The following is a 15,128-nucleotide window of genomic DNA, read 5'->3' as shown; positions in this document are numbered from 1 at the left end:
CAAAGAAAAATGAACAGGCAGAGTTCCTGAAGTGTAATTATACCACTAGATCTATGCTGACATATTCCATGTGTGGGCATCAGTTCTGGATAATTACTCTGCTTTCCTGACAGAATGGCAGGATTGACAAAAGAAAGCAGAAGTCTGTAAGTAGGGAGGGGCAAAGTTATGAAAGGCTCAGCAAGGAATTACAGTTTTTACTCGATAAGGAATAAAGGAGGAACATTTGTTCCCAAAGAGAGAAGAAATCGGTGTATTAAACTCGAGCAAACTAACAGAAAGGTTTTCATGCTTGAAAGCTTATAAAGGTTTTTTCAGGTTTTATGAATTGGTCTAATAGATGCTACATATTATACTCTACAAACTTTGCCTTCATTTTATTATGACTAACAGCCTATGAACCATTAAGTTATATTATATACAGCCTAAAAATTGCTCATGTGGTTGCATAATAGGAAGCAAAAATGGAAGGTGGGCATGAAAGGGTTCAAATGAGCTGGAGGGAAGAAATGTCATACCATGTCAGGCTACAGCACAATTCATGAACAGTATTAAGGTGTACTAGAAATGGAACCCACTCCTGTCTCCCACCAGTTACGTGCTGCAGGAAGGAGGGGGAGATACAGCTGGAGACAGGAAGGAGCAGCAGTAGCCTGATAAACTGGATGTCTCTACATCAGATGCTCACATCTACAGCTTTTCTGTTCTCACCACAAACTGCTTCAAAGGGTATAGCACATAAACACTGTGAACAGAGATCATGCAAAGATATTGAGCACAGTCTGTAGTTGCTCAGTATTGTACTCAGCTTGTCTACATCAGGCTTTGTACAAATCCCTTGCTCGAAGGTCCCTCAGCAGGAAGGAAGTAAAGAATGATAGAATATCCACTACTTCTTAGAGAAGAAGTTACATATAAAGTTATTCACAGTCTAACTACACACTGCACCATTTCTTTTGTACTCACGATAAGTAGGTTCTAAAATTCTAAATAAAGAGCCCATAATTATGTCTTGAAGTTGAAATTTTTTGTATGTTACAGTAAGAGTAGCTATTACTTTCCATCTGACTACAAAGTGTCTGTTTAACATTTCTGTGTGCCTAATATAGCCCTTTGCTTGATTCTTCCATAACAAGGTAAAAAGCTTATGGAGAAAGGGTGAGTACAAAGTCCTCATTGTGCAGCACGATGCACCTTCAAGCTACAGGCAATACTTAAAACACCCATAATGCTCAGCAGAAAAACAGAACCCTATGGAAACTGATATACTAAATTTTAGGACAGGATTAAAAACCTGTAAAACATCACACAAAATGCAAAGACAGATAGAAACTACTATTTTGAGAAGTTTTAGACAGATACATTGTCCTACTAATTAACAAAGTGCCAGTACTGATGAACTGGCAATGACATACATCTCCACACATTTCTTTTTGTTTGGTTTCTGTACATTGAGGGCAATATGGTCTGACAAAAATAAACACAAAAGAATAAGATTTACTTTTCTCATACATACCTTTCACAATAACAGTAAAAGAGAAAGAAAAAATGCTGACTAAAAAGCTTCACACATCATGTCAAAGTGAAGATAGTCTCCTAAAATGAAAAAAAAAAAAAAGCAAAGTTTAAAACATTGTGTACATGTGTATATTGCATGTCTCTTTGAAAAACATTTTCTAAAATGTTGAGTTCCATAAGTTCTGCTGCAGCTCAAGTCCTAAGTGTTGAGGACAGACAGGTCTACAACTTTAAGAATCGACCTTCATAAAAAATGCTAGGACAGTATTGAATCACAAGAAAACAGCTTTTTTAACTTTACTACTTTTGATATTTCAAAGAACATGATCCCTTCCTTATTAATTAAGGAGGTTCACATGAGAAACAAGGGCCTGATGACATTAAATTCTGATTTTTTTAAGCTATGCAGAGAAAGGTTCTATTGTTAAGCCCACATTCCTAAGCAAAGAATCTAAACGTTAGAGTTAGGAAGGTAGTGGAAGAGTGTATAGGCTTTTTGCCCTTAATATACTCTAGAAACATAAGGCATCTCCATGTTATGTCTTGTGGAAACCTACTGAACTCAACATTTACACACTGCTCAACAACCACCAAGTTCAAACCTTTTCCACACAGTTTACCAAATCACTATAGCTGATTAAAAAAAAAAGGGCAACAAAAAACAATAAACAAACAAACTGGAAGATGTATTTTGCATTTTTAAGACACAAGCATGTGATTATCCATCTCCTATTCCACAAAGCCTAAGCTCACTGTAGATCCTGAACACCTGTTTAGTTCAGTGCCCTCACATACAAAGAGTAGCTGCTAGTCATGTTTTCCTTCTTACACTACCAACCCAATTAGAGATTAAGATCAGTATCTCAGATAACCAAGACTTAAACCAGAAGACTTTTATTCATACAAAGCTCAAACAGTTTGAACATGACCAATTTAGGCACCCAAAAGAACCAAATATAACAATAACAAAAATAAAAAGAAAGCAATACTTAAAAATTCTTCCCTCCATGTACACTAACACAGAGATCACTAAGAGAAAGATACTATTCATTTGCTTACTTCTCGCCCCTACTTAATCCATGTTTTAGTTATATTCAAGTGACCAGGTACAGAACTTGCACCTAAATTCAGTTGTTATGCCAGACACAAACCTGACCCTTTATCAGCACGCACAATCTACTGTGGGCTGTTCTCACTGGAGGTGATCACACAGAACCCTGTTCACTGTTTATTACCAATAATTAGCCCATTTCAGGATAAGGACAAAGGTTTAGCATATTGACATAACATCTGGCACCTAAACCAAGAACTGCTCAAGACATTTCTCCCTAAGAACATGGCTTTACCCTTACAAAAGTGCACAAGTTATGATAAATTTAAGCCACCAGAAGACATATAGGCTGAAATAGAAATGACGGTTTAAAAGTATTAAATACAGCAGAAACTTCAGCATGTTCCCCTTTCCATTATGAGGAAATAAATATGCTTTCCACATGGTGTAACTTTAAATATACCACTCAAAATTTGACATTTAAAGGAATATTCATTTAAAAGGCATTTCTTGATATCGTTATCATTTTCAGCAAATAGCATGGAGATCTTCTAAAGTGTTTTTTTTATTCATTTATTTACCATTTCCACAGTCTTAGATTTGGTGCTGTCATCTTGTGGAACCATTTTTAAGCCAGTTACATGAAGATCTGAAAAAAAAAATTAAAAATATACTTAACATTTCTTGTCATGACACTCTACTTTGGTTTTAAAATGTTGCAGTATTTTAGATCATGTAAGCAGAGTCACTGCTTTAATTTATGATACCAAAAAAAATACAAGAAATGGTCTCATTATGTAGTCTACAATGTATGTTCACATAGATGATTGCACTAAAGCCACCAGGCTCAGCAGCCTGTCAAACTCTGCTGTTCCAAACATGCAACAAGCAACCTCTGAGGGCAGAATGTATAACTGCATCATTGACACTTCATGTGTAATCTTATTTTAATAGCATTAAATATTTCTTTGTGCAGATTATCACTTTTCCACATTAAAAGTTCCACCCAAAAAAAAGAAAAATCACATGAAACTCACAAATTATGAAATCACTTCTATTGCATTGACAGTTAGGGAAGAGAACATTATAAGCCAGAGAACTGCCAAATAATTGCAAAACAGAAGTATTGCATCTGGCTGTTCTATGAGGAAAATACAGCCCCTCCTGCCCCAAAAGAAAAATAAAAAAATCAAAGAGTACATAACAAGAATGACAAGAGACCGAGAACAGCAGCTCAGTCACAAACCATGGTGCGAGCAAGTCAACTTGAAATTCTTCCTTGTATTTACTCAAGATTATTTCATATACAATTCGAAAGACAACATACAAGATAAGGCTTGCATACAGAAGAAATGGGTTTGGTTTTTCCAGTTATACCAGCTGCTCCAATAATACCAGTTCTAGGATACAACCTCCTCCCCCCTTTGACATGTGCTGTCATCAGGTGATTCTTGTTTCACATTTGATTACTTTTGAGATAAGATAAACAGAGACACTGCTTTCACTCCAACCAGAAAAAATCTGAAAGTAAACTCATTTTACACCTATAGGAAATGTACATTAAATCAATGTTAATCTAACACAGCCCTGACCTCCACTAAAAAGGGTGTCACGAGATGAGAAAAAAGGCAAGAATCTCCAGGAGAGGTGGAAAGCTGAGCCTTATGCAACACAACTATTACATTCACTACAGCCCTGTCATTTTTACTCAAAGAAAGTTTCCTGTAGGATCTTTAAAATATAGTGAAGCAAAAGATCCAGAAAACAAGAAGCCAAGTTTTCCATGCCAGTATTGAGTACTGCAACAAGAGATCGCTGTTCCTAGCTAAGTAAAAAGTTATACAACACCAAAGTTTGAACAGAAAGGACGTTAATTGTATTACCAAAACAAGAGAATTTAGCTTAACATAAAGAGACATTTTAGGAATCTGGCACTACACAATGTAACAGTTATACTGTCAAACTGTCATGGCACAGCTGGATCCTGGTATCTAAGGATAAAAAGAACACCTGAAATTCAAGCTTCCTATCCAGTACTTACCCAAAATTCATGAAACAACGTTTCTTACATAGAACTAGTAACACAAAATATTAACCTATTGCATACTTCAGAGTCTTTACCAGCTACCAGAGTATCCAAGCACACAGTTCTCAGTTCGTTCTCATGTCACCCCAGCAAGGCTGTGACCGTCGGACACGAACAACTCGGACCGCACTGAGTTAGAAACACACAAGTTTCAGGTCTGCAGAGTGAAAGCTGACAATGGAACTGACACTGACCTCCTTCTCCTGCTCGTCCAGGAACATCAGAAGAAAAAACCCCATGTCAAGCTGCCAAGGTGTTACCACGTACCAGGCAATCTCGAGCCACCAGTAGCTATATATTTAACATCAGCTGAGGATTACATATGACATCCCTTTCACATGCTGCAGATCTAATCTTGTCTAGGGCAAGGACTAAACATATCTGCTTTGTCACAGGATATACAGCCACGTATCCCTGATAAGGACCAGCAGGGCAGCTTTCAACGGGACACTGGCAGCTGAAAGCTGAGCCCTCCAGGCACAGAAGAAATCGGCAGAATCACCACACTCAGAGTTAAGGGAGGGTCTCCTCCTTCCTTCCTGTCACTGGTATCTTTGGGGGAAAGTAGCGGGAAGAGAGGGAAGGAAATGAGTAAGTCTCCTTAATGCACTTAGAGAAAAGTGGATGCCTGAGGAGAAAGAAATGTGGATCAAGCCCTTGGGATCTTGGAAGAGGAAAGATAAGTATCCTGCACTTGCAGCTAAAATACCAGAGACCACTGGAGCAAAGAGAGCTGCAGCCCAAGCAGGGGGTGCACAGACCCCCCCCACACCCCAGGAGAGGCAGGACAGCGGTGCCAGCGCAGAATCAATGAATCCATCAGGTTGGAAAACACCCCTGAGATCATCAAATCCAACCTATGATCAAATACCACCGTGTCAAACAGAATATGGCACTGAGTGCCACATCCAATCTTTCCTTAAACACTTCCAGGGACGGTGACTCCATCACCTCCCTGGGCAGCCCATTCCAGTGTTTAATCATCCTTTCTGTGAAGAATGTCTTCCAAATGTCCAACTTAAACCTCCAATGGCACAACTTAAGACTGTGTTCTCTCGTCCTGTCACTGGCTGGCCGGGAGAAGAGCCCGACCCCCAGTCGGCTAAAACCTCCCGTCAGGAAATTGTAGGGAGCAATAAGGTCGCCTCTGAGCCTCCTCTTATCCAGGCTGATCCTCCGCTCAGCTCCCTCAGCTGCTCCTCAGAGGACTTGTGCTCCAGACCCTTCAGCAGCTCCGTTGCCCTTCTCCGGACTCTCTCCAGCTCCTCAGTGCCTTTCCTGCAGTAAGAGGTGACGGACTGGGCACAGCACTCGAGGTGCGGCCTCTCCAGTGCCGAGTTCAGGGCGGAATCACTTCCCTGCTCCTGCCACACGCTGGCTCTGGGCAGAGCGGGACCCCTCCGTACACACCCCCTCTATCCCGGGCAGGGGCTGCCCGAGGAGGGGAGCGCAGAGCGCCTTCCCCGCACCGCTGTCACAGGCGGACGGGGCCGAGGGGCGGCGGCACCGAGTCTCACACACACACACACACACACACACACACACACACACACACACACACACACACACACACCCGGCCCAAGCGGGAGGCAGAGCTCCCTCCCGGCCTCGCTGCCCGCAGCCCCGCGGTTTCTCTCTCCCCTCGGCCGGTCCCCCCCGACGGTACCTGAGGCCGCGCCGGGCCCGGCACCCCCCGCGCTCCGTCCGGCGGCGGCACCGCCCGCCCGCGCCGGACACCCCCAATCCATCGCCGAGACCGCGAGCGACCGCCCCTCCCCGCCCTCGGGACGGCCCCATCGAGCCGCTCGGCTGGCAGCTCGCCGCCCCTGCCCTGGCTGCGGGAGGAGATGGGCGGGGGGGGCCCGTGGTGAGAGCGGCGGGGATGGAGCCGGTTGTGTTCCCATCCCCGGCCGCCTTCCCATCCCCGGCCGCACTCCCCTTCCCGGTCGCATCCCCATCCCCGTCTCCATCCCTATCCCCATTCCCATCGCCGTTCCCATCCCCATCTCTGTCTCCGTCCCTATCTCCTTCGTCGTCCTCATCCCCATTCCATCGTCGTCCTCATCCCCTTCCCCGTCTGTATCCCCGTCCCCAAACCCTTCGTCATCCGCATCCCAGTCCCATCCCCGTTCTCATCCCCAGGACCAACCCCAACTCCATCCCTATCCCCGTTCCCATCCTGTCTGTCCTTTGGTGCTGTGCCAAAGGCTGAGGTCCCGGTGCCCGCACCGCGGTGTCCTCGGGCGTGGCCGGGGGCGGGCGGGAGCAGCTTCTCTCTATGTCCCGCTTGGAAACCCCGCTCCGCTGCCGGGAATGCCGCGCTGGGCTCCGGCTCCTCTCCCGGAGTCCTCTCCGGCCCGGCGGGAACTGGGGGACAGCGGGAAGAGCCACAGCGGGTGGTAAACCCGGATTTATGCTGGTCCCACCAGGCGTAGGACATCCCCTGCGGCTCCCGGGCAGCTGTTCCTCGGCTCCTGGGAGCAGAACTGGCTGTTCCGTCGAGATGGACCCATGGGAATGGGTAGAACAGCTCTGATGGAGGAGAACTCCCTCTCTATAGACGGGCAGTTATCTAGGATTTATACGGGCTTTTCCAAAGCACTGAGATAAGCAGGTCAAAAAAAAAAAAAAAAAAGGAAAAGAAACTAAAATCTGAAGGAATAGAGAAGGCAGAGGAAGAGAGCATGGACTGAAGAACTAGAGATGGAGAAGTGGGATGGAGCTTGAAACTAGTCTGTCAAAAAAAAAAAAAGGGAAGAAAGAAAAACCAACATCTGCAAGACCTTTGAGAAATGTCCTAAAATGCAGTGACATGGTGGAACCTTTATTTCATAGTTACCATAATCTTTACACTCTGTGGTACAAAATCTCACAGGACTGGGAAGTAGTGTCAACTAATTAAATTCTCAAAATGTCTGCTTCATAACACGCTTTTAATAGTATAAAAAAGTGAAATTGTGTAGATGTATAAGCTATATTAAAGCAGACTTTCCTTAAATTTGAGATGTGTAAGGTAGTGACTAACAAGCTGTGAAAGGAAATACTAGACAAAATGCACCAAAAATAGTGAATAAAAAGAACTATCATAGGCTTAGTTGAAATCGCAAAATCAGGTTCCGGTCTTGTTTCTGTTGGTTTTGTAGTCCGTGTTACCTCCTCGTAGTCAGTGTTGATTCGTATTTAGGAATTGAGCTCGTAATATCAACCTAAAGATAACCGGTGGTGTATGTCATGTGTTCCAGATTATTCGGTATTCACCTGCTAACAGAAATAAAGCTTTTTTTAAAATGTAACTACTACATATTTGGGGAATTTTACAGTAAAAACTGCTAGGAAATAATAGTAAGCAATGTATACATATGAGTAGAAAGGTAAATGATGTTAAATTGTAATTAGGTGATACATATAGTATAGCTGTGAAGTTATTAAGTGCTATTCATACTTACAAAGTGTTGAAGTCAAACATGATATTTCACCCTTCCTACAAGTTAGTGATTGAAAAAAATCCATTATCTCTCATATAAAAATGTCATGTCATCATCATCTGTCTGGGTATTACTGTTGGGTTTGAATTGTTTCCTATATATAAACAAAAGTTACTTCTTAAGAAGAAAAGAAAAAACTTTTAAGCACTTTTAGTCTCAAACTGCTTTGGGCTTTTTATGTGAGACTTAATTTCTTAATATAGCTGTACTTTAATTGGCATATAATATCCCTAAGAGACTTCTAACAAGCTTGATGCCTCATAAAACTGGTTGTTAAAAGTAGTAAGATACAATCCCTACCCTGAAGCATTTATACCATAAATGACACAAGGAAATATAGCGAATTACACTTTTGGTTCAAACTGTCCTTTTTTGATGTACTCTCGAGTGTATACATTAATAATGATAGTGTATTGATTTGTTGTGCTTCTGTCCTCACTAACTTCTACCTTTAAGCCAATATTGCCAAAATGTGCAGTATGGTGCTTTTATATGAAATTTTTTCCTTACAGCTTCAGAAAGAGATTTTAGGAAAAATGAATTTCTTAGACAAAGCTGCAGGAAAATAGCACTGCTCTTGAAATAGTACATTCTGTGGGATTTGTAGGAGCTGAAAATTACACAAAATGCAATGGCACAAATGTGTGTACATCTGACAGCATGTAATTTTGTTGGGTCTCCCAGATCTTTGCTTTAAGTATTTATAGTGAGACTCAGTAAACTTACATGGCTTATCCAAGGTCAGCCAGTTATTAAGCGGCGAAACCTGAGAAGACAACCAAAGAGTTATGACTACAGTACTCTGACAGAAAAACTACACGTAAGACTTCTTTATAGCTAATAGTGCTTTTACTAAATAATATATTGAAGAATATTATGCATAATTTATATTAAAATAGGGTGAATTGTATTAGAAAAAAAAAGAAAAACGCTGTGTTTGTTCTTGTGAACAGGGAGATAAATAAGGCAACAGGGACAGTTGAGATTCTCTGTCTTACCTGTTAATGTGTTGATAGAAAAGCTCTGGAAAAGGGGAATTCATCTTTGAGAACAAGCATAATAAAGCTTGGCTTGGTTTGCTGCCCCTGGAAAGTGTTGTCCCACAGTGAGTGGCAGTAGCTGGTGCTAGGGATAGCAAAATAACTGATATGCAGATTTTCTGTCTTTTCTTCCTTTGACAGTGGAAAGCACATGAAATCCCAACTGAATTAAAACAAACTTTCTGGGTGTAACTCCATGTGTCCTCTCCTGTATGTGAGTTTTCTTCTTTAGGAGGCTACACAGTTCGCATCTCAACATTGCAACACAGTTAAATCTACCTTGTCAATGTTTTGATTTTAAACATTTAGACCGGGGCAGGCAAACAGGAGAGAACTGCAGTCCTTAAAGTGGAGTGCCAAGATTCTCTTCATCACAGGATGAGACACTTGTGCTGTGGTTCCTGAAGCATTTGAAGAAAAACAGGTCAACATTGTCAGAAGCCCAGAAATTTGTACTTATTGCACTTAGAAATATTACAGGACTTCTGTATTTTTAGCTCTTGATTAAGAAATTTTCTTCCTATTGTAAAAGTTCACATGATGATCTTGTGTCTTCTCTGAAAGAAACTATTATAAGAATGATTTCCTTTTTTTTTTTTTTTACCGTTCCTTTTTTAGGAATTGGATTTTGGTAAATACACGTCATAAAACTATATGTATCTTGCAAATATACGCATACTGCATATTTATTTTTCTTGCTGTGCATATTTTAGTTACATAAATAGCACTTCTTATAGGCAAAGCAAAATTACATCTATTTCCCAGGAGCACTGTAATATTTTCATGAGATAAAACATCTAGTATTTTTTACAGACCTGATAAATTGCACTTATCAAGAGTATTTGAATTTAGTTTCTGCTCATATATGTTCTACTTAAAAGAACATAACAGCTGATTTGGATAAAATAGATGTGATCCCCAGAAGCAAATTTAATACTCTGTAGGTCTCATAATAGGTCTCTACAAATGAATTGAATCTACTTACTTTAGAGAAATGCTTCCTTCAAAAGGATTTGGAACAGATCTTTGATGAACAAGATATTCATGCTGATGAACAAGGCAAAGCAGCAGAAGAAACTGTAATAAAATTTAAACTGACAAAGTCAGTTTTGATCAACTTCTGTTCTCCTTAGAGAAAGGATGTAGTCTGTGTGTTGAGGACTAGACTTGGTGTAGGATGTATGACAGCAGAGTTTTCCCCTGTTCTGTTGGGTTAGATCAAAAGTCCATTTAGCTCAGAATCATCGTGTCTCCACATGACTCATAATGGATGCCTGGGAAAAATGGTGTTAGAAACAGGGGAATAGTTATTTCCATGGCACACCCTTCTAGTTTTTAGAAATAAATGGTTAACAGCATCCTTATCTGGAAGTCTGTAATTCAGCCACTGTATTTAATAGCTCTTGATGGACCTATGGTTTTGGCCAATCCCTTCTGTGAACCCAGTTATACCATAAAACATGAGCTCTTAAGGATTTATTTAGGTAGAGTCTTGTGATGTAAAAGAAAGTGTTTTGTTTCATTGGGTGTAGGCCACTGGTTAATAATCTTGTCACATAACTCATAATCCGTGTTCCATTTCACCTTCTTTGCATTATTTGAGTTTTAACATGTCTTATATTTGTCCCCTACTGCCCTTGAGGTGTCCTCACATCCTGTATCCCTCTCTGCATGAAGCCACTTGTGACCAAGGGAACGATTCTATTGCTGCCTTCCCCTCCTCCCAGTCCAATTCTTGAGATGCTGAAATGAAAATATTCATATGAATATATGAAATATAGTTAGACTGTTACAGTTACAATTTTCATTTTGTTTTCAGTCCTGTTTTTGGTGTATTTCCAAACATTTTGTGGTTTTGACCCTTGCTGAGCCTGTTACATGGCTGTTTTCTTAGCTGTTTTACCTGACAAGGCTCTAAGAAACCTCAGAGCTTAAAAATGTTTTATTTTGAATAAAATTTATGGTGATTACTATGAAAACTACCAGTACTTAACAGGAAAAATGTTACACTGCAGATGTAATAGAAGCAAAAACCACAAATATTTTTGTAATGTGCTTTTTATCAACTGTTACTTTTAATACCTGTAGAAAATTAATGGGAATTGAGAGCTTTTTCTGCTTCCTATTGAACATTACTTGCAAATATTAGCTACTAATAAAATTACATACTAGTAAAACAACTCGTTTGGGGAACTTGTCATCACTTATTTCAGTCTCTTTACTCTGCTGATTTATAATACGAAAGAAAACAGGAAGCTTAATTGGCAATGGGATTTCCCAGACTGAAAATTACTGAATTGCTATCACTCAATTATTTTCAGTAGATGAGTTGTGATCATAATTTGTTTGAAAAAAAAAAAAAAAAAGACAATTTCAAAAACCATTTGGAAGCCTATTCAAGCAAGCCAAAAAGTAAATGGAAAGTAAACCTTTCAGAATTGTTCTGAATGAGAGAATTACCATGACATTGAGAAAAATCACACACAGGAGGGGACTGCATATGGGACTTCACGTGGGTTGACAATTAGGAAGTAATTTGAAGAGCAGAGCTGAAATGCATGAAGAGCATGAATACCTGTGCTGCCTGGAGATGTGATCCAAAAAACAAACAGGCCTTAACAAAGTCAAATGTGATTTTTACTCACATCAAGTAGCCCCATTAAAGCAACTTTTCTAAAGGTCGAGTCAGGCAGTTTTCCCAGCACAAGGTTAATCAGCTGGAATTGCCTGTAATTTGACCCTGTATGTTCAGAACACAGAACAGTTTTTTGTATTTGTGCTTTTGCACATTCCTGGGTGAATAATCACAATGATTCACTGGGGCTCATTGCAACATAAGGTGCTATTCAAAGGGAATTGAAGTATTGCCCAATATGGTAATAGTTAACTGATCCCTTGCTGGGCATGCATAATATTCCAGATAAGGCAGGTATTCTCCTAAGGAGGGCCCAAAGCAAAGGAATGAATGTCCCATATTGATTCTTACAGCAATAGCAAGGGAGACTGTGTATATAGAGGTTCTGTATAGAGAGCACTAAAATGGATTAACCTGGAAGCCATTCTGTAGGGAAGTACAGGAGGGAAAGTTTCGTTTTTCACATCTTATAATTTTAATATGTCCCTCTGGCCTTTTCAATGCAGGTGCTCTTAAAATGCATCAAAAATGAAATTTTATCAGATGAGAAATTGCACAGACAGAGCTACTGATTTGGGGTTTTGCCAGTGCATTATTTTTAGATAGAAGGGTTTCAAAATATATCACCCTAAAAGGTCAAGTTGATTGGCTTGTTAGGATGGCACAACAACTTGAAAAGGTATGTAGTGCTCCAAATAGGGATTTTAATGCCCCTATTCTTACAGTAAATTAGTTCATGTAATCTGCCAAATTGCCCAACTTACATATTTATTAGCATAATTTACCACAGTGTTTGCTTTTAGTACTGTTTTTCAAAACAGTAGAATGAACTAAACACTTGGATACAATGTTTACGTTAGTTTTGATATATTTTTGATACTGCCCACGTGAAGACCACATCATTAAATGTGGTCTTCTTCAAAGACATCCATGTAATCTTTATAGCAGCTGACACAGCACTGTAGAGCTGCAAATCAGCTTTTACACTTTTTGGTGATCCATTAGAAGTATTATTTCAGGAAAATTTCCTACAGTCTTTCATCAGGACAGCAAGAAACCCCAGCTTTACAGAAATGAGTTAATGGTTTCTTTCTCTATATATTACCAAACAGGTTGAATAAGCCCAGTATGAAGCTATCCAGCACTCAGAAATAGTGCTTTCAAATTGTTTCCATTTTTTGTGCATGCAGCATTGTCACTAGAAATAGATGGAGTTATTTATTTATCAAAGAACACAGCATTTTGAAGTGTTCCACTGTTGACTAACTTGATTAGTATTGTTCATTGTTTCTAAATAAATCATGCATCTTAATAAGAAACTTGGACTCCAGATAGCTGTGATAATTGAAAAAGATACTGCACGAGCTGTTCATTGCCTTCCCACAGCTCTGCCGGAGAGAACATTCCTTATTCTGTGAGAGAGAACATTCCCCATCCTGATAGAAAGAAGGCAGCCAAATTATTTAACCCATCAGTGGGGATATTTTTAATTATGTCTCATTTTGTCTAGAGACAATTAGGGAGTGCTTATTCATGCTTCTGCAATGGAACTGTTGATGCTGTAATATCCAGCTGACTGGAAAGGCTGGTACCATTTTCAAGCAGCACCCTGCTGCATCCAGAGAAGGAGAGCTGTCTAGGTGTGTTCCAAATCCTCCTCCTAGTTCTCCTCTCCTCCTTTCATTATCTTAAGTAAGAATAACACGGTACAGTGACCACAGTTGTGATATAATAACTTTATATCATCTATTGTCTTCCAAAAGCTAATCTGAGGAGTCAAAGTTTGGATCAACTGAAGAGAATATATTTTTTTCCAAAGTCACAGCTGAGGAGAACCCCAAATACGCATAATACGAGCGTTTCTAAACAATCCTCTTATGAAAAGCCGTTTAGCATGAGAAGTCCAACATTAACAGCCAAACCCTCTCAAAAACTGGTAAACATCTGTTAAAGCCTGAACAAGTGTCTCAGAAGAGAAACTCATTTGTTTACCTGTCACACATTCCATTGCTTGCAGTTTCAAATGGTTGGATAGCTAAAATAAACCATGATGCCATTGAAAGTTCTGTGACTGTTCACGGCACTTCTTTTGTGAAATGACCCACTTGGATTATCTGGATCCTCTCTTCCAAGCATCGAAGATCAGGCACTTTTCTTGCTCTTATACTTGCCACTGTTTTAAGGCTTGGCTTTACCCCGGTGAGCTTCTGTGCTCTGCTGGAAAACTCGTTGGTTACAGATAAATGCAACAGCTGCTAAACTGCAAACTAGCAACATACTGGTTTGATTTTGCACATGAATGATATCTTTGAATAAAAAATAAAAATTACTAAATTAAAAACGGTGGATTTACATAAATTTGCAAGTTTTCATGGGGTTTACTCAAGTTAATGGTTCATGACATGGTGAACATGCACATTGATGCCTGAAGTACAACCACTAAGGCAGGTCAGGTACTTACAGCTGTTACCGATTTAGGTTCTCAGTTCTGTTGAAATGTGTAAGTCATATGAAAATGGTAGCAATAGACATTTGTTCCAGCCAAGAAAGCAAATAGATACAACTGAGAACATATAATAATGTTTCTATTATGTGCAAAAGCATTTTCCAACCATGGTCAAGCTGTGTACTACTATTACTTGGATACCAGGTGTGACTGTGTAGAGCTTGTGCAGTATAGATACAACTGCAGGGCAGAGGTTTGTATCCTGCTTTACTGTTGTAGGAATCCTGTTGCCATTGTTCTGCTAAATCCCTTACAGAAGCTTTTTAAAGGAATAAGATGTATTGGTTATGAGAAAGCACAGAACAGCAGCATAAAGATAACCAATTTTGAATGGAAAAGCAAGCTGTAAATAGGAATCCAGGGTTTCACTCGACTGCAGGACTTTTGCAGATTTTGTCTCAGCCCAGAATATCAAATTACTATTTAAGCCATCATATTTTCAGTCAAATTCTTTTTCTAGGTTTATCTTTTGACACACATTTTGCTGTTATTCCCATCAATTATAACAGGTTATAGTGGTGTTATCGTATAATAGTCCAAGGATATAAACAAGCCCCAGTTTATAAGTTTCTCTCTCTCCTTGAACACCTTGTTTCAGTGCACAAAGAATCATAGTTGGTTTTATTTCCCATCCATTATGTAGAAAAAAATTATGGTTGGACTAATTGTATTTTGAAAGTTAATGGTTTTAGTTGATCTAAGTCAGAACTCTTGGAGAGCAGCCACATCAAATGAGTTCCTGGTAATTTGCCATGACTTCACCATGTGCAGCTCCATGAAATTACATGCCTCCCATATGGCTGTTGC

General features: G+C 39.9%; 1 protein-coding gene across 6 annotated transcripts in view; it reads right to left on the bottom strand.

The window, feature by feature from the left end:
• Window positions 1-6,901, bottom strand: part of SLC35F5 (solute carrier family 35 member F5) — a 31,624-nt gene extending 24,723 nt beyond the window's left edge. Inside the window, exons 1-3 of one of the 6 annotated variants that reach the window (XM_039382143.1) lie at window positions 6,885-6,901; window positions 3,151-3,218; window positions 1,517-1,596 (exon numbers count right to left, since the gene is read on the bottom strand). The gene's annotated coding sequence lies outside the window, so the exon portion shown is untranslated. The other 5 variants (XM_027723565.2, XM_039382133.1, XM_039382124.1 and 2 more) reach the window with 5 other exon arrangements.
• Between the last annotated feature and the right edge of the window lie 8,227 nt (window positions 6,902-15,128).

This window comes from Pipra filicauda, unplaced genomic scaffold, assembly GCF_003945595.2.
Source record: "Pipra filicauda isolate LSUMZ 115617 unplaced genomic scaffold, ASM394559v2 scaffold10_size6260569_pilon, whole genome shotgun sequence".
Taxonomy (NCBI): Eukaryota; Metazoa; Chordata; class Aves; order Passeriformes; family Pipridae; genus Pipra; species Pipra filicauda.
This window is presented reverse-complemented; position numbering and strand designations above follow the sequence as displayed.